The sequence below is a fragment of the Callithrix jacchus genome, chromosome 2 (assembly GCF_049354715.1).
Source record: "Callithrix jacchus isolate 240 chromosome 2, calJac240_pri, whole genome shotgun sequence".
In the NCBI taxonomy this organism is placed as follows: domain Eukaryota; kingdom Metazoa; phylum Chordata; class Mammalia; order Primates; family Cebidae; genus Callithrix; species Callithrix jacchus.
The window spans coordinates 146285172-146305525 of record NC_133503.1 but is presented as its reverse complement, the minus strand read 5'-3'; the positions used below and the strand labels follow the sequence as shown (position 1 = coordinate 146305525).

The following is a 20354-nucleotide window of genomic DNA, read 5'->3' as shown; positions in this document are numbered from 1 at the left end:
CATTTTCATAATATTGATTCTTCCTATTCATAAGCATGGAATGTTTTTCCATTTACTTGTGTCTTCCTCCCTTATTTCCTTGAGCAGTGGTTTGTAGTTGACCTCTTCAAGGAGATTCACTTCCCTTGTTGGCTGTATTCCTAGGTATTTTATTCTTTTTGTAGTAATTGTGAATGGGAGTTCATTCATGATTTGGCTCTCTCATTGTCTGTTGATGGTGTATAGAAGTGCTTGTGATTTTTTGCACATTGATTTTTGATTTTGTTTCTTAAGATTTTGCTAGAGTTGCTTATCAGCTTAAGAAGCTTTTTGGGCTAAGATGGGGTTTTCAAGATATAGGCTTATGTCATCTACAAACACAGACAATTTGATGCAGCAAACCACCATGGCACATATTGACCTATGTAACAAACCTGCACATCCTGCACATGTATCACGTAACTTAAAATTTAAAGAAAGATATATGATAGGCATCTAAAGCAATATATCTATAACTGAACCCTTGGTGTACCTCTTAGACCTGTTGTACTCTAGTTTAGTGGTTCAGGATGTGTAAACTTATAAAAATTTTAAAATTCTAAAAAAAAATGAACAGGACTATTCCATGAGTTCATTTTGTATAACTTATATCCAATTTTGTCTCAGTGCAGTGATCCATTAAAATATGCAATACATATTATGTTATTTTCCAAAAGCTAGCAATGACTCCCCGTTTCATCCAAGGTAAGATACAAATTACTGTAATGGTCCGCATATCTCTAAACATTACAAAAACACATCCTCTATTACTTTCAAGATTTCATTACTACCAGTTTCTATCTTGCGGTCTCTGATCCAACTGAATTAACTATGGGCCTCCATGCTGTTCCTTGAACATACCTGGAATGCTGTTGTTTTTGTCTGTGGTGATTTTTCTCAGATATCCAATGATCTCTTTACCTGAACTCTTTTTCCTAAATGCTACTTTTCAACATAGCTAACTTAACCATTTTATTTAAAATTGCACCCTGCCCAGCAACATTCTAGATCTTTTTCAGTTTTCTCTTATATTTGCTTCTTCTGTCTTGCTTCTCTATATTCCAGAAATTTTTTAAACAAATTTCCTCCCATTCTTCTGAAGATCTTTTGTTTTTAAATTTTATCATTTCATTGTTTTTTTCTATGATATCTTTACTATATTCTGATTCGAAACAGAGAAACTTTCTTATTGGAAGTGTTACCGTTGAAGATTTAAAAGCTTTCTAATACTAATAGATTAAATAATATCTTACAACCAAGAATTCTAGTTGGAATAAAATAAGCAACTATTTCAAAGATTTGAGAGAAAATGTAGATTTCTGTACCTGAGAACCTTGAAATGTTATCATCCATACATCTTTTCTGAAAAAAATTACTTGAGAGATATAAGAAATATAATCAAACAATTTACACTCAAATGCTGCTTAACAAAGAGGATACATTCTGAGAAATGCGTCAGGAGATTTTTGACATACGAACATCATAGAATACATATACCAACTTAAATGGTAGAGCCTATGCTATTAGACAGCTCTATTATAATCTTTATGGGAATACTGTCATGTGCTGGCCATCATTGACCAAAAATGTTATGTAGCATATAACTGCAATAATAAACTTCAAGAGGAGTGTCTTAAAAAAGAGCATTTCATACAACAGAGGATTCACCCTTCCAAATTTTTGAGTAAAAAAAAAAAAAAACTATAAAATCCCTGGTCCAAATTTAGCATTTTTCCATAAAATTTAGAATAAGCTTATTATTTTTATAGAGGAATCTGGCTGGAATTTTGGTTGATTTCATGCTATATTTCCCAATTTGAGATGCACTGAAATACTATAGTATTGAGTTTTCTGATTCATGAAAGTCGTATATCTCTCTATTCTAGGGTTTCTCAATCTCAGCACAACAGACATGTTGGATATGATCATTATTTGTTGTGAGGAGCTATCCTGTTCATTATGAGATGTTTAGCCAGCAGAAAATCCCTTTCTCCCACCCAACCTAGTTATGACATCAAAAAAAAAAAAAAAAAAAAAAAAAAAAAAAAGACTCCAGACACAGCTAAATGTCCTCTTGGGGGCAAACTTGCCCTTCTCTTCCATTGAGAACAACTGTAACAAGGTTATACAATATAAGTGAAAGAGCTCAGAGAGAAAAATGATAAAATACAGAACAGAGCACTTGAGAATTGTGGGACAGTAACAGATGGTCTAAAATATACATATAATCCAAGATGCAAGAGGAGAGGAGAACAATGATCAAAAGGGACAGAAAAAATATTTGAAGATATAATTTTGTCCAAAATTGGGGCAAACTCAGTCCATGCACTAATGATTTTTACGAATTGGGGACAAAACTTTGGTCCCCAATTAGTAAAAAACATTAGTGCATGGACTGAGTTTGTTAAAACTCTATCAGGATAAAAGCAAAGATTACTAAACACATACCATAGATAAAAGATTTAAAATCAAAATGAATTGGAAAATGTTAGTTGTAGCCAGAGGAAAAAGTCATATAGAACTTTTTGCCAGAGGAACAACCATAATTACAGCTGACTTTTCATCAGAAGCAACAAAACCAGAAGTCAGTAGAATAATATCTTTAAAAGCCTGGAAGAAAACCCCAGAATTCTATACTAAGTGAACATTCATTCTAAAAAGTGAAAATAAAGGCAATTTTAGAAAAATATGCAAGAATTTTTGATTAGCAGTTAGCTGTACAAGAAATACTAATGTTCTCTCAGCTGAAAAGCAATTATTCCAGTTAAAAACCTGGATCTAGGAGTCTGAGGCAGGAGAATTGCTTGAACCCAGGAGGCGGAGGTTGGGGTGAGCCGAGATCGCCCCGTTGCACTCAGCCTGGGTAACAAGAGTGAAATTCCATCTCAAAAAAAAAAAAAAGAAAAAGAAAGAAAGAAAAGAAAAACAAAACCTGGATCTTCAGAGACGAATATTATCAGAAATAGTATATACATACCCTACATATACAGAAAATTGTTTAAACCCAACTAATAACTATGCTAGAGTTTATAACATTTAGAAATGAAATGTAGACAACAATGCAACAAAGGATGGGAAAGAGGATAGATGCTGTTTTAAGGTCCTTATATATTCACTGGTAAAACAATAGTTGAAGAAAAACTGTCATAAGCTACAGATGCATTTGCAATCCCCATAACAAACATACATATAATATTACTGAAAACTATAAAAAACAAATAACTAGATTGTAAACACAAACTTGTTTATATTAACAATTACATTAAGTAATAATTGTCATTATACACTGATGACATAATTCTGTACAGAGAAAATCTCTATCTACAAACAAATCATATAGTAATAAATGCATTCATGAAGATAGCTGAGTATAAGGATGGTACACCAAAAACAAATTCTATTTCTATATACTAGCAAGAAACTAGTATATAGTTTTGGAAACTGATAAAAATGTTATTTACAATAGCATCAAATATTTCATTAATTATATGGACATAGGTTTACTTCAGGAAATATAAAATTTTTACACTTAAAACTAAAAAACATGCTGACAGAAATTAGATGAAATTCAAAAAAATGAGGATAGATTTTATGCTCATAGGTCAGAAGACTAATATTGTTAAGATATTAATTCTCTTAAAGTTGATTTAGAAATTTAATATAATCCCACTCAAAATCCTTAAAGGATTTTCTTTTTGTAAATATTGAAAAAACTAACTCTAAAATTTATATGGAAATCTAAAGGACTTAACCACATAAATATTTTAAAAGGAGGAGGAAATAATTGAAGGTTTTACACTACATGACTTTAAGACAGTGTATAAAAAGCCACAAGCGTTAAGATCATATAGTTGGGCTGGGGCAGTGGCTCATGCCTGTAATCCCAGCACATTGGGAGGCTGAGGTGGGCAGATCACCTGAGGTCAGGAGTTCAAGACCAGCCTGGCCAACCTGGTGAAACCTCATCTCTACTAAAAGTATAAAAATTAGCCAGGTATGGTCTTGGGCACCTGTAATCCCAGCTACTCAGGGAGCTGAGGTGGGAGAATCGCTCAAACCTGGAATGTTACAGTGAGCTGAGATCGCGCCACTGTATTCCAGCCTGGGCAACAATAGTAAGACTCCATCTCAAAAAAAAAAAAATTATATATATATATATATATATATCTCGTATAGTTGCCATGATGATACTTACATAGATCAACTAACAGAACAGAGTCCAAAACATAGACCATACATCTTTACTCAACAGATAGTCCAAAACATAGACCACACATCTTCACTCAGTTCAGTTTTAACATAGCAAAATGATTCAATAGAGAAAGCAACGTGTTTCTAATAAATGGTTCCAGAACAACTGCATATCCAAGTGAGAATAGAAAATAAACTTTAAATTTTAGATATGGTATGATGGGAGAGTTAAATTGAAATGAATAATTGACCTACATCTGAAAGCAAAAACAATATATTTTCTAGAAATAAAACAGGTATATATTTTTGTGATTCTCAGAGAGCCAAAGATTCTTAACACAGATAAGAAAAGATAAGAACCATAAAAGAAAACATATAAAAATTGCAATATTTCAAAATTAAAAACTGTCAGGAAGTAAAAGTGAAAATGCAAAACCTAGACTGGGCATATTAAATATGAGATATGAAAAAACTAATATACAGAATACATAACAACCTTCTACAAATTAATTAGGGGAAAACAAACACCCTATCTAAACAAACAAAAATAAGAGACAAAAGTAATTCTCCCAGGCAGTTTGGAAAAGATTTCCAAATGATCAATAACCATATAAAAATTTGATAAACATTATTACTCAGCAGGGAGTAAAGAAACTAAAAGCCACAATGAGACACCATTACACATCTTCTACAATAAAAAATTTTGATGAGACTATGTGTGGGTAAGAATGCAGAACAAAACCAGCTTTTACAAACTGCTGGTAGGATTGTAAAATGCTATTGTCACTTTGATAAACTGTCAATTTCTTAAAAGTTTACACATAAACACGTTCTATGACCCAGTGATCCCATTCCTAGGAACTACACAAATAAACCCGTATGTCTACAGAAAGACATGTTCAAGAATATTCATAGCAGCTCAATTCGTAATAGCCTGTAATTGGAAACAACTCAAATGCTCATCAATAAGAGAAAGTGTAAACACACTGGAATATTCACAGCAAAGAAACTGGACTGAGCAATACAAAAGAATAAACTATTGACATTATGTACGGACACATAAATGAATCTCAAAAATATGTCTTATGAAAGAAGTAGGACAGACATAGAAAAGTATGATTGTATGATTTAATTGTAAGTAAGTTCAGAAATAGGCAAAACTAAATCTATGCTGACAAATATCAGGATGTGTTGGACAAAGTAACAAGGGTGCTTTCTGGGATGACAGAAATATTCCTTTTCTTCTTTTATCTAATGATTACACTGTGTCTACCTTTTTTAAAATTTTCGAGTTTTCAACTTGATTTGTGCATTGCACTTATTACAAATAATGAAATACTGTTAGTAAAAATCCAAAATAAGATCTAGAAGTAATCAACATATGATATCTAAAGAGAATCCTAGAAGTCAGTGTCAGACCATAATGTTTTTCACAAACTCAGAAAGAAAAATGAGAATGGTGGCTGGAGATCTCAGAAGTGTGCCAAGACACCTATTCCCAGCTTCTTGTCTGAAACTTCGTTATAAGTATATGTAAGTTGGGATGGATCTTCCTGAAATATTTAGTGTCTAGCCCTGGTATTTTAATTATTTGATTGCTACTCTATGTCAGTCAAGCGACTCTTACTGTAACTGTAATCCTACATACAAATTCTTGATAATTTATCTTAAAACATCATGTATAAGTAGATAAAAGATATACAGATAAACTAGCAAATTCTTATGAGGAGAGAACTGCTGGTTTATATTCAACATTTGTATTCAAGAAGCATTTAAATGTTTTAAAATATACACAGGTATCTTAGTTTTGAAATTTTCCTCAGTTTCCGGCTGGATCCTATTTTATAAGGAATGACGTATACTTTTAGCTTCATCCATTTGTATGGGCCCTAAAATTTCTTGTTATTCTTTAAATGGAAGAAAAATACACTCTGATGGAATGGAAAAATGTATTACTGTTTATATATTCTCTGATAATTTCTCAGAAACTCTAGTAGTTAGTAATTCATAAAATATATAATAGAAATACATGGTTATTGTTAGTAATAAAAACATAACGGTTTTCTCACTCAACTCTATTCTACTTAGGTGGGAAGATGATGGCTGAAATTTTCACAATATGAAGCACCAGTTCTCTGGATATGCTAGTTAATTCTTGCAGGCAGCTATAATGCATTTCAAATATCAGCATTCCCAGCAACCATTCTCTGAAAGACAAGTGCCCTTGATTTAGCTGCTTGTTGCTGGTTTCTTACAGCTTTTGCCAAGTTTTATAATCTTTCAGGCACATTTTATGGACAAACCAATAAATTCCTATCCTAGATTTCTTCCATAGATATTCCAGAATGTAGTCATTTCATTATACTTTACAAACTATTTTCCACATTTTTGATGACAATTAATGGCTAGGACGATTTTACAAAGTACAGTTCAAACTTAACAAAAAAATTTTTTTCATTCACTGATCCCAACACTTCTTTCTCTCTCCCTTGTTTTCTTTATCTTCCTTGAGATGACTGTATTGTAAATTTCAACAGACTTACAGGCTAAAGCCCTTCGATTTAAAAATATGAGGATCATTGAACTGAACTTTGCCTCATAAAGAAAGAAGAGCATGGAGAAATATTTAGAAGTGGAGAGACTGAAAATAATACATTGGTAACAACCTATTTCCCAGCAACTTCCAACTGTGGACAGAGAGCCTGCTTTTGCTGAAATTTACCAGACTGGAAATTTTATCCCTAATGAGAATTGTATCCCTAATGAGAATTCTGTTCATTTAATACAATACACAGGGAAGTAATAACGCTCAAGAACTGGTCAATGTCTGCACAGCAGCTGCCAAGTAAGTGCAATGCAAATCTCAATTTTCCTATTTTTATTCATATATTAGGAAGTGCAGAAATAACACAGCCACAGAAACAATACCCGTCTACTACTGCTGCACTTCATTTTGAGTTGCCTTGCAGAGCTGCTAATCAAAATTACAAAGCAATATTTATATGAAGTCAATTAAACCATACCATTAGGATTTATCACCTAGGCCATTTTCTCCAAGTTGAAAATTCTTGAGCATATCCAAGGTAATCTGCCTGAAAATTTACTACTTTTGGGGGATGTAGTAATACTTTCAAGAAACCCAGAGCATAAACTCTTTTTCTCCTATTCCTGTTAAAAGCGTATATATAAGACTTTAGTATTTTGAAAATATGTTTGTTATCAAAACAAGTATACATTTAGATTTTAAAATAATTCACCTGGCTGGGCGTGGTGGCTTACTCCTGTAATCCCAGAACTTTGGGAAGCTGAAGCAGGCGGATCACTTGAAGTCAAGAGTTTGAGACCAACCTGGCCAATGGCAAAACCGTGTCTCTATTAAAAAAAAATACAAAATTAGCCAGCAATGATGGTGGCATGCCTGTAGTTTCAGCTATTCAGTAGGCTGAGGCAAAGAATCACTTGAACCTTGGAGGCGGAGATTGCATTGAGCCGAGATAGCGCCATTGCACTCCAGCCTGGGCAAAAGAGCAAAACTCTGTCTGGATATGCTAGTTAATAGAACCTATAGAAATTAGGGTGATAGGCCAGATGCGGTGGCTCATGCCTGTAATCCAGGCACTTTGGGAGGCCGAGGCAGGTGGCTCACCTGAGGTCAGGGTTTCGAGACCAGACTGGCCCACATTCTGAAACCCCATGTCTACTAAAAATACAAAAATTAGCTGGGCGTGGTGGTGGGCATCTGTAATCCCAGCTCCTCAGGACGCTGAGGCAGGAGAATCACTTGAACCCAGGAGGCGGAGGTTGCAATGAGTTGAGATCACATCATTGCATTCCAGCCTGGGTGACAAGGGTGAAACTTCAACTCAAAGAAAAAGAAATTAGGGTGATAATTTTTTATAATTTAAATTCCACATACTTTGCCCTTTATGGAAATGAGCACCACAGTGAAAACAGGAGACAGGAAGCCAGGCAAGAGATGACAGTCATCAGAATAAAGTATTGTGGGTTTAAGATACATATTAGGGCCACAAGAAATTGCTATGCATTTAATGTAGGAGACAAAAAAGACAATTCCTGGTTTGGGAAGTGGAAAAACTAACAAGCCAACAAAAAACTTTGGTTTTTATTCAACTATAATATCTGAAGAAAGAGTTTTATTTTTAGACAACTTTTAGTACACTAAAAGAACCCACAGAGTTCTCCACCAGGCTATGGGCCATTCATTAAAGAATGCTGTAGTCATAGTGTAATAGGGAGCACACTGGGATTGGAGAGCTGGCTTCAACTGTGTGACCTCAGTGAAGTCATTCAAACCATGCAAAGATATTTTTTTAACCATAAAACAGGTCAATAATACTTTCTCTGCAAAGTTCTTATGAGGCTCAAAAGAGATAATACTTTAGAAAAAAAATGACCTTTTGTGGAAGTTAAATTCGTAAGAGGCATTGTAGCTATGCCTTATAAATTTCCTTGTGTATTACTTAAAAATGATGTTGTATCTAAGTAGAGTCTTTATTGTTTTAGGTTGATTTTGATTGTTCTAAGCACTTTATTGGTAATAACTGATACTAGCATATAACAATGACAAATTATATACAATTATATACAAATATTTTATATATGTATTAATTATATAATTATATACTTATACAAATAAATATGGGTGTGTGTTTACACACAAACAATACCAAAAAGAAAATGTAAGAACCTGAAATTTGACCTGGGCATTCATTTTTGACATAAAGCTGATAACAAGTTTAGCACCAGTTAAAGAATGTGGTAGCAAAGAAAGTATCTCTTTTTCAAACTTATTTATTCTCAGTACCAGAATGGTCAAGACATGCCTAAGGCTTTGCGGTTGATGTCTCTTGAGCAGAAGATCAATTCTGATTTTTGCCCTGTCTGGAGACTGTCCAAAGAGAAAGGCAAAGGTCTTAGTTGAACAGCATCTTTCACATTGACCTGTACATGTATTTGAATCAGTAGCACTATTTAAATAAGAATCAGAGGTGAGTAAAAACAGCATGAAGTGCCTCGACTGATGTTTTCAGTTAGAGGAATTATTTTCTGTTGTTTATTTTTCCTTCCTTCCTTCCTTCCTTCCTTCCTTCCTTCCTTCCTTCCTTCCTTCCTTCCTTCCTTCCTTCCTTCTTTCTTTCTTTCTTTTTCTTTCTTTCTTTCTTTTTTGAGATGGAGTTTCACTCTTGTTACCCAGGCTGGAGTGCAATGGCACGATCCTGGCTCACCGCAACCTCTGCCTCCTGGGTTCAGGCAATTCTCCTGCCTCAGCCTCCCGAGTAGCTAGGATTACAGGCACGTGCCACCATGCCCAGCTCATTTTTTGTATTTTTTAGTAGAGACGGGGTTTCACCATGTTGACCAGGATGGTCTTGATCTCTTGACCTCGTGATCCACCTGTCTCGGCTTTCCAAAGTGCTGGGATTACAGGCTTGAGCCACCTCGCCCGGCCTGTTGTTTATTTTCTATAGCATCATGTTAATGTCTTTTTCTTGGTACTTCCTAATGCCATCGTAATATACATGCGTGTTTGTATATATCATGTATATACACATACACACATGTATTTCTGTATGTATGTATATCCAATATGTGACATTGTACATATTGGAGTATAAATATTTTCTAACAACCTTTACCTCTACTATCACCTTTAGAAGTTCTAACTTATTTTTCTGTAGCATCTCAGCCCCTCATTTATACTAGAAAGCCAAATTTGTTTCAGATGAACAAATGCATTTAATGATTGTATGGATGTCTAGATAAAATGAGTAAAATACTTAGGTAAGATTCTAGCCTTGGAAAAAGAGAATTAATCTGGTATTTTCATGGCTGGCAGATTAATGTAAAAGTTCCCTTTCTTTAAACTGATGTATAAAATCATTTGATAATTTTCATTTATTCATTCAAAAATATTTTTTAGCATTTACGATATCCACAGTACTCTGCTAAATATCCAGAATAAGAGAGTAAAATTAAAAACAGTTTCTGCTATCACAGTATAATCCTCTAAGACATGTCCTGGAGTTAAATTATATATAAATTAATATCTGATTTTCAAAATAATATAAGCAGAGATAACCTTTACTTGGGCTGCTGTTTAAAGTACTCTTACCCTTCTTCACATCACTGCTTCTTAAGGTGTAGGGGCCTAGTTTCATATTTCATAGTCATCTTGCACTTCTAATGTTGACTTCTGATGTGAAGGTTTTGCAGAGACTACTTTCTCTTCAATAATACAAATTTAGAAATAAACTGAATTTAAAAAAAAACTTCACAGACATTACTGAATTCCATGACAAAGCTGTGGATGTAACCGATAAAGTAAACTATACCATTTCCTTATCTCCCATCCCATGCAGATGATCTCTGAAGAGTAGTGTGTTAGGCAGAATATTCTTTACTGGATATTTAGAAAAAAATATAGTCTGTATTTTCCTCTTGGAAGCAATGGGGTCACAATATCCTAGCATTAATGAGAATTTAAAATGCGCACAGATATATCATTTCTAAAAGATTTCTCTAATAGACCATAAATTCAAAAGCCATTTGTCTGAGAAGGCTGTGAGGAGTAAGAGATATTAAGAGTTTAATAGGTTGTATGGTAAGCAATTTATCATAATCTTTTCTGACCTGATATGAATTTTTCTAGAGACTTATTTTAACTTCTTTAACTTTCATTCGGTTTTATAACACAGTATTATAAAACCAGATATATTGGGAACTTCCACCAAGAGGGCTGAATAGGAACAGCTCTGGTCTGCAGTCCCAGTGAGAGAGCACACCAGAAGATGAGTGGTCTCCACATTTCCAACTGAGGTACCAGGTTCATCTCATTGGGACTGGTTAGACAGTGGGAACAGCCCAAGGTGGGCAAGCTGAAGCAGGGTGGGGCATTGCCTCACCCGGGTGGCGCAAAGGGGCAGGAAAACTCGCTTTCCCAGCCAACAGAAGCCATTAAGGGCTTTGCCAGACACTCCAGCACTCTGGTTCAGATACCACTCTTTTCCCATGGTCTATACAACCCACAGACCAGGAGACTTTCTCTGGCTCCTAAAATTCCAAGATAAAATCCACTGGCTTGAAATTCCCGCAGCCAGAACAGTAGACTGAGCTCGACCTGGGGCATTCCAGTGTGGTAGAGGGGGGGTGCCTGCCATTGCCGAAGCTCCCCATAGGAGGTTTCAATGTTGCCTGTGTAAACAAAACCCCTAGGAAGTTTACACAGCAGCTGGGCAGACTCAGCAAGGCCTCTGCAGGCAGACTATCAAGTAGATTCCCTTCTTGCTGGGCAGGGCATCTCAGGGAAAAAAAAAAAGCCTATTAGAGACTTACAAAGCCCTCACCTTCCTGAGACAGAGCACCTGGGAAAAGGGGTGGTTGTGGGTTCCACTTCAGAAGACTGAAATGTCCCTGCCCTGCAGCCCTGAAGGGAGTGATGGATTCCCCAGCACAGTGCATGAGCTCTGTTAAGGAATAGGCTGGCACTTCAAGTGGCTCCCTGACTCCGTGTGTATCATAACTGGGAGATATATCATACAGGAGAGCTCTGGTTGATATCTGGCAGGTACCGATTTGGGATGAAGTACCAGAGGAAGGAAGAGGCAGCAATCTTTGCTGATCTGCAACCCCCATGGGTGATTTCCAGGAAAGCAGGGTCTGGAGTGGACCTCCAGCAAACTCCAGCAGACCTGCAGAAGAGGGGCCTGTTAGTTTTCCTTCTAACAGAAAGAAACAGCTTCAAAATCAACAGAAAGGACATCTACTCAGAAACCCTACCCAAATATCACCAACTTCAAAGACCAAAGGTAGACAAATCTATGAAGATGGGATAGAATCAGTGAAAAAGGCTAAAATTGCCAAAAGCCAGAATGCCTTTTCTCCAAGGGATCACAACCCTTCACCAGCAAGGGAACAAAACTGGATGGAGAATGAGTGTGACAAATTGACAGAAGCAGCCTTCAGAAGGTGGGTAATAACAAACTTCTCTGAACTAAAGGAGCATGTTCTAAACCAATGCAAGGAATCTAAGAACATTGGCAAAAGATTAGATAAAATGCTAACAAGAATAACCAGAGTGGAGAAGAACATAAATGACATGATGGAACTGAAAAACACAGCATGAGAACTTTATGAATCATACACAAGTTTCATTACCTGAATCAATCAAGTAGAAGAAAGGATATCAGACATTGAAGATCAATTCAATTAAATAAAGCAAGAAGGCAAGATTAGAGAAAAAAGAGCAAAAGGAAATGAACAAAGCCTCCAAGAAATATGGAATTATGTCAAAAGACCAAATCTACATTTGGTCATTGTACCTGAACCAAGTGACAGGGAGAATGAAACCAGGTTGGAAAACACTCTTCAAGATGTTACCCAGGAGAATTTCCCCAACCTAGCAAGGCAGGCCAACATTCAAATTAAGGAAATACAGAGGACACCACAAAGGTATTCCTCAAGAAGAGCAATCCCAAGGCAGGTAATCATCAGATTCACCAGGGTTGAAATGAAGGAAAAAATGCTAAGGGCAGCCAGAGGAAAGGTCTGGTTACTCACAACAGGAAGCTCATCAGACTCACAGCAGCTCTCTCTCTCAGCAGAGAGAGTGGGGCCAATATTGAACATCCTAAAAGAAAAGAATTTGCAACCCAGAACTTCATATCCTTCATAAATGAAGGATAAATAAATTCTCTATGGACAAGCCACTGCTGAGAGATTTTGTCACCACCAGGCCTGCCCTACAAGAGCTCCTGAAGGAAGCACTAAACATAGAAAGGAACAACCAGTTGCAGCCACTGCAAAAACATACCAAACTGTAAAGACCATCGACACTATGAAGAAATTACATCAACTAATGGGCAAAACAACCAGCTAGCGTCAAAACGGCAGGATCAAATTCACATATAACATTGTTAACCTTAAATATAAATGGGCTAAATGCCCCAGTTAAAAGTCACAGACTGGCAAATTGGATAAAAGTCAAAACCCAATAGTGTGCTATATTCAGGAAACCCATCTCACCTGCAAAGACATACATAGGCTCAAAATAAAGAGATGGAGAAAGATTTAACAAGCAAATGGAGAGAAAAAAACCCCAGAGGTTACAATTCTAGTCTCTGATAAAATGGACTTTAAACCACCAAAGATCAAAAGAGACAAAGAAGTGCATAACATAATGGTAAAGGGATCAATGCAACAAGAAGAGCTAATTATCCTAAATATCTATGCACCCAATAAAACAGCACCCAGATACATAAAGCAAGTTCTTAATGACCTACAAAGAGACTTAGACTCTAACACCCAACTGTCAATATTAGATCAACAAGACAGAAAATTAAGAAGGATACCCAGGACTTGATCTCAGATCTGGACCAAGTGGACCTAATGGACATCTGCAGAACTCTCCACCCCCAAACCACAGAAAACACATTCTTCTCAGCACCACATCACACTTATTCTAAAATTGACCACATAATTGGAAGCAAAACACTCCTCAGCAACTGCAAAAGAATGGAAATTGTAACAAACATTCTCTCAGACCACAGTGCAATCAAATTAGAACTCAGGATTAAGAAATGCATTCAAAACTGCACAACTACATGAAAACTGAACAACCTGCTCCTGAATGACTACTGGATAAGTAATGAAATAAAGATGTTCTTCAAAACCAGTGAGAATGAAGACACAACATACTAGAATCTCTGGGACACATTTAAAGCAGTGTCTAGAGGGACGTTTATAGCAATAAATGCCCACATGAGAAGCAAGGAAAGATATAAAAATCAACACCCTAACATCACAATTAAAAGAACAAGAGGAGCAAGCTCAAACTCAAAAGCCAGCAGAAGGCAAGAAATAACTCACATTAAAGCAGAACTGAAGGAGACAGAGACATAAAAAACCCTTAAAACAATTAATAAATCCAGGAGCTGGTTTTTTGAAAAGATCAACAAGATAGATAGACTGCTAGCTAGACTAATAAAAAAAGAGAGAATATTCAAATAGATGCAATAAAAATGATAAAGGGGATATCAAAACCAATCCCACAGAAATACAAACTACCATAAGAGATTATTACAAACACCTCTGCAAACAAACCAGCAAACTTAGGAGAAATGGATAAATTCCTGAACACTTATACCATCCCAAGACTAAACAAGGAACTCTGAATAGACCAAAAACAAGGTCTGAAGTAGAGGCAGCAAATAATAGCCTACCAACCAAAAAAGTCCAGGTCCAGAAGGGTTCACAGCTCAACTCTACCAGAGGTTCAAAGAGGAGCTGGTTCCATTCCTTCTGAAACTATTCCAAACCATACAAAAAGAGGGAATCCTCCCTAACTCATTTTATGAAACCAATATCATCCTGATACCAAAACCTGGCAGAGACACAACTAAAAAAGAAAATTTCAGGCCAATATCCATGATGAACATTGATGCAAAATCTTCAATAAAATACTGGCAAACAGAATCCAATAGCACATCAAAAAGCTTATCCACCACAATCAAGTCGGCTTCATCCTGGGATGCAAAGCTGGTTCAACATCTGCAAATCTATAAACAAAATCAATCACATAAACAGAATCAAAGACAAAAACCACATGATTATCTCAATAGATGCAGAGAAGGCTTTTGACAAAATCTGACAGCCCTTTGTACTAAAAATTCTCAATAAACTGGGTATCAATGGATCATGTCTCAAAATAATAAGAGCTATTTATGACAAACCCACAGCCAATATCATACTGAATGGGCAAAAACTGGAAGCATTCCCTTTGAAAACTGGCATAAGTCACAGATGCCCTTTCTCACCACTCTTATTCAACATAGCATTGGAAGTTCTGGCTAGGACCATCAGGCAGGACAAGTAAATAAAGCATATTTGAATAGGAAGATAGGACATCAAATTGTCCCTGTTCACAGATGACATGATTGTATATTTAGAAAACCCCATTGTCTCAGCCCAAAATCTCCTTACGCTGATAAGCAACTTCAGCAAAGTCTTAGGATACAAAAGCAATGTGTAAAAATCTCAAGCATTCCTGTACACCAATGATAGACAAACAGAGAGCCAAATCATGAGTGAACTCCCATTCACAATTACTACAAAGAGATTAAAATACCTAGGTATACAACTAACAAGGAATGTGAAGGACCTTTTAAAGGAGAACTACAAACCTCTTCAAGGAAATAAGAGAGAACACAAACAGATGGAGAAACATTCTATGTTTATGGTTAGAAAGAATCAATATTGTGAAAATGGCCATACTGACCATACTAACTGAAGTAATTTATCCCCACCAAGCTACCAATGACTTCTTCACAGATTTGGAAAAAACACTTAAAATTCATATGGAATTAAAAAAGAGCCCACATAGCCAAGACGATTCTAAGCAAAAAGAAAACCAACAAAATCAAAGCTGGGGGTATCACGCTACCTGACTGACTTCAAACTATATTACATGGCTACTGTAATCAAAACAGCAAGGTACTGATACCAAAACAGAGATAGAGACCAATGGAACAGAACAGAGGCCTCAAAAAGAATGCCACACACCTACAACCATCTGATCTTTGGCAAACCTGACAAAAACAAGCAATGGGGAAAGGATTCCCTTTCCCCAACACCATTTAATAAATGGTGTTGGGAAAACTGGCTTGCCATATGCAGAAAGCTGAATCTGTATCCCTTCCTTACACCTTAAACAAAAATTAACTCTAGATGGATTAAAGATTTAAACATGAGGCCTAACACCATAAAAACTCTAGAAGAAAACCTAGGCAATACCATGCAGGACAGAGGCTTGGACAAGGACTTCATGATTAAATACCAAAAGCAATGGCAACAAAAGCCGAAATAAACAAATATGATCTAATTAAACTTAAGAGCTTCTGCAGAGCAAAACAAACTATCAATAGAGTGAACCAACAACCAATAGAATGGGAAAAAAATTTCTGCAATCTACCCATCTGACAAAGGGCTATTATCCAGAATCTACAGAGAACCTAAACAAATTTACAAGAAAAAAACAATCCCATCAAAAAGTGGGCAAAGGATATAAACAAACACTTCTCAAAAGGAGACATTTATGCAGCCAACAAACATATGAAAAAGAGCTCATTATCAACTGTCATTAGAGAAATGCAAATCAAAACCACATTGAGATACCACCTGACACCAGTTAAAATGGCGATCATTAAAAAATCAGGAGACAGCAGATGCTGGAGAAGATGTGGAGAAATAGGAACACTTTTACACTGTTGGAGTGTAAATAAGTTCAACCATTGTGGAAGACAGTGTGGCGATTCCTCAAGGACCTAGAAATAGAAATTCCATTTGACCCAGCAATCCCATTACTGTGTATATATCCAAAGGATTATAAATCATTCTACTATAAGGACATATGCACATGAATGTTCATTGCAGCACTGTTTACAATAACAAAGACCTGGAACCAACCCAAATGCCCATTGATGATAGACTGGACAGGGAAAATGTGGTATATATACACCATGGAATATTTTGAAGCCATCAAAAACGATGAGTTTGTGTCCTTTGTAGGGACATGGATGAACTTGGAAACCATCGCTCTCAGCAAACTGACACAAGAACAGAAAATCAAACACGTTCTCACTCATAAGTGGGTGTTGAACAATGAGAACACAGACACAGGGAGGGGAACATCACACACTGGGGGGTGGGGGTCTTGGGAAGGATAGCAATAGGAGAAATACCTAGTGTAGAACATGGGGCAGTGGATGCAGCAAACCACCACCATGGCACATGCACGATCTGCACATGTACTCCAGAACTTAAATTTAATATATATATATATATATATATAAACCAAAAGTTCGGGCAGAAAAAGACCAAAAAGAGCATAACATCTGAAATGAAAAATGCATACGTAGTAAAGAAGGGGAAGAATAAGATATTGAAACTCTCTTGGAATTTGGGGGTCAGAAAACATGAAGTTTTGTCCTAGCGTAACCACCTATTTGCCCAATGATCTGATCACATGAAATCTGTAAGCCTTTCTTACTTCACCTATTTATGAAAGGGTGACACCATTCACTGTATAATATCTCACAACGCTGCTGCAAGAAGGATATAATTGGATGGGAATATGTGTAGGGAAGCTTCACAGAACTAATAATTATTTATACTTTGAAGAAGTTTGAAACTAATGGGAAAATGAGAGCTGGAACAGAAGTTCAAAAGATGGGAAGATTTCCTGGGATGGAGCTAGGGGTTGAATTATATCCTCCTAAAATTTATACATTGAAGTCTTAACCTCCAGTACTTCTGAATCTGACCTTATTTGCAATAGGGTAATTGTAGCTGTAATTATTGTTAAGCTGAGGTGATATTAGAGTTGTCCTTATAAAAAGGAGGAAATCTGGACACAGATGCAGAAACATGTAGAAGAAAGACATTATAAAGGGGCACAGAGAGAATATGGACATCCACAAGCCAAGGTGAGAAGCCTGGAACAGGTCTTTTCCTCAGAGTCCTCGGGAGGAACCAACTCTGCCAATACCTTGATTTTATACTTCTAGCTTCCAGAACTGTGCAACTTTATGTTGCTTAAGTCACCCGGTTCGTGGTGCTTTGTTATGGCAGCCCCAACACACTAATGCAGATGAGAAAGTCCATTTTCTAGAGACTAGAAAGACTTTCCTCAGTCTCTAGGCTGAGGAAAGTAACCAAAGAATGGGAAGAAGCTGAAGATGAAAGGTGTGTGGGGTGGGTGAAGAGGAGGGAGGATGTATGACAGAGTGCATTTCTAAGGCAGGTAGAAAAGGCTAGGAATGAGAGTTTAGGATTGTACTTTTTTTTATAAAAAGAAAACAATATAGGCTGGGCATGGTGGCTCACACCTGTAATCCCAGCACTTTGGGAGGCTGAGGTGGGTGGACCACCTGAGGTCAGGAGTTCAAGATCAGCCTGGCCAATATAGTAAAACCCTGTCTCTACCAAAAATACAAAAAAAAAAAAAAAAAAAATAGCTGGGCATTTTGTCGCACGCCTGTAGTTTCAGCTACTCAGGAGGCTGAGGCAGGAGAATCGCTTGAACCCAGGAGGTGGAGGTTGCACTGAGCTGAGATAGTGCTATAGCATTCCAGTCTGGGCAAGAGGAATGAAATTTCATCTCAAAAAATAAAATATGAGAGCAACTTCTTCCTCAAATTGGAGTTCAGGAAATGTGAGAAATATTACTTAGGAGCCATACTATAACACTTACTGGTTATTATTCATTCTTTGTAGAGTTTTGTCTTGTAACCTCCATTAGATTACAAGTCTCCTGAGTAGACAGAATGTCCTTAGATTTCATTTTATTTTTCTTATCATTTTCATACAAGGCCGAAACATAGGGGATATTTACTAAATAATATTGACCAACTGCAGCATTTTGAACATGACCCAACAGCTAAAACAGTTCCCTATCAATTTCTGCTTAAATATATAACTACTACACTGTAACAATCAAAAAGAAACAGCAGCAATAATTTAAGAATAACAATACACAGGAAGACAGATACACAAATATAAAGAAAAGAACTTTTAAATTTTCCCATCTACAGGGATATTTTATGGAAAATAAAAACTTATTAACATGATAAATCCTAGAGATAAAGTCAGTTCTTTTGTTCAACTATTTATGGTGCATATTACTTCCCATGTGGCTTCAGTGGTGGTTCCTCTTCATCATTTAATTTTTTTGACATAGGGAATAAACAATAGATTCACATATACCTGCTATCTCACCATCATTATTTTAAAAAGGTGAATGTCTCTAGCAGAATGACAGAGCCAGTTATAGTAGGTAATGATTCTGGTCACTGAAAATATTCTGTGAACAAAATTATAAATAAAATCATAAAGGTCATATCTCGTCCCATGAGGACACTCACATCACTGATGATAGGCCCATCTCAGCACTTCCGACTGTTATCACAGTAATGAAAGGTGGCTGCCCATTTACGTATGGCAATTCCCAGCTAAGCAGTGTATTGAATGATGCATTTGTTTCCCATCAAGGTGCCTGGCACAGCACTATCGGAAGTTAGAGTGTGTTATTCCCTCATACATCAAAGTCTGCTTGCCAGTGTTCTATTTATTGACCTGTCCAACTCCTTTTCCATGACTGATCACTTTTGCCACCCAAAGATTTCCCTGTTACCCTGTCATAGTGAAGTTCTCAACAATGCTTTGGAAAGTAAAAGTCCCCTTTACTCTTTCTCTGAGAAAGTCTACTTTCACAGGAACAAAGGGCATCCAGGACTGTGGCAGACGCTGCTTTTGCTGCCCAATCTCCGTTGTTCTCTCCTTTATTACAAAGGAAATCCCTATTTAGTTTTGGGATGCAATGTACCCACCTTCACATTTAATTTCCCAGGTTTAGTAGCCCTGTGATCTAACTCTGACCAAAATAATATAAGCAGTGTTTCACTGACTGGAGCTGATAGAAAATTAGCATTTTTTTTCCATACAAAGGGACAAACGCTCCAGCATTTACCTTGCCCTTCTCTGGCCATTTTTTTCTCTGGTGTGTGATCACTTTATAAGATATTGGAATAAAATTTTGTTAAAAATGATAAAACTAGCTAGCAAGGCTGCTGATGACTAGGTCTTTTAGGCATTTCTCGGAGCCAAATTACCAGCTCTGGTTATCTTTGAACTTCTTGAGAAAAATTGTTTCTTATTACACTTAAAGTCACTGGCATCTAGGTTTTCTGCCTCAGAAAGATGAATGCAATCCTAAAGGGGTTCACATATCTAGAGTGTAGGTGCAACTATTCCAGAATAACTAGACTTTGTAATCGTATTTTCTGTCAGAAAGGGCAGTGACTTTTTCAACCAATCACCTTCAAGATTAAAATGCTATATTATCAGAATTATAACTTGCAGACTTTGGAATGCTAAAAATTGTGTATATAAGGAAATTAGGTCTTTTCTCCTCTTCCCTTCTGTGATTTAATGTGTTACAAAAATCTGACATTTTAATTTTGATAACATAGACATTTTAAGGTCTACCCACTTTCAGCATGATATTAACAAGGTACATTGGGCTTCTTTGTCTGCATAGCTTAAGTCATGCTTTGCCTATAATTAAATCTTCA

At 36.4% G+C, this 20354-nt stretch overlaps 1 long non-coding RNA gene across 1 annotated transcript in view; it reads right to left on the bottom strand.

The window, feature by feature from the left end:
* Positions 1-7465: 7465 nt before the first annotated feature.
* LOC144581596 (uncharacterized) overlaps positions 7466-20354 on the bottom strand; it is a 73949-nt gene continuing 61060 nt past the window's right edge. Inside the window, exon 3 of the long non-coding RNA XR_013532631.1 lies at positions 7466-7581. This is a non-coding gene — a long non-coding RNA (uncharacterized LOC144581596). The remainder of the gene's footprint in view (positions 7582-20354) is intronic.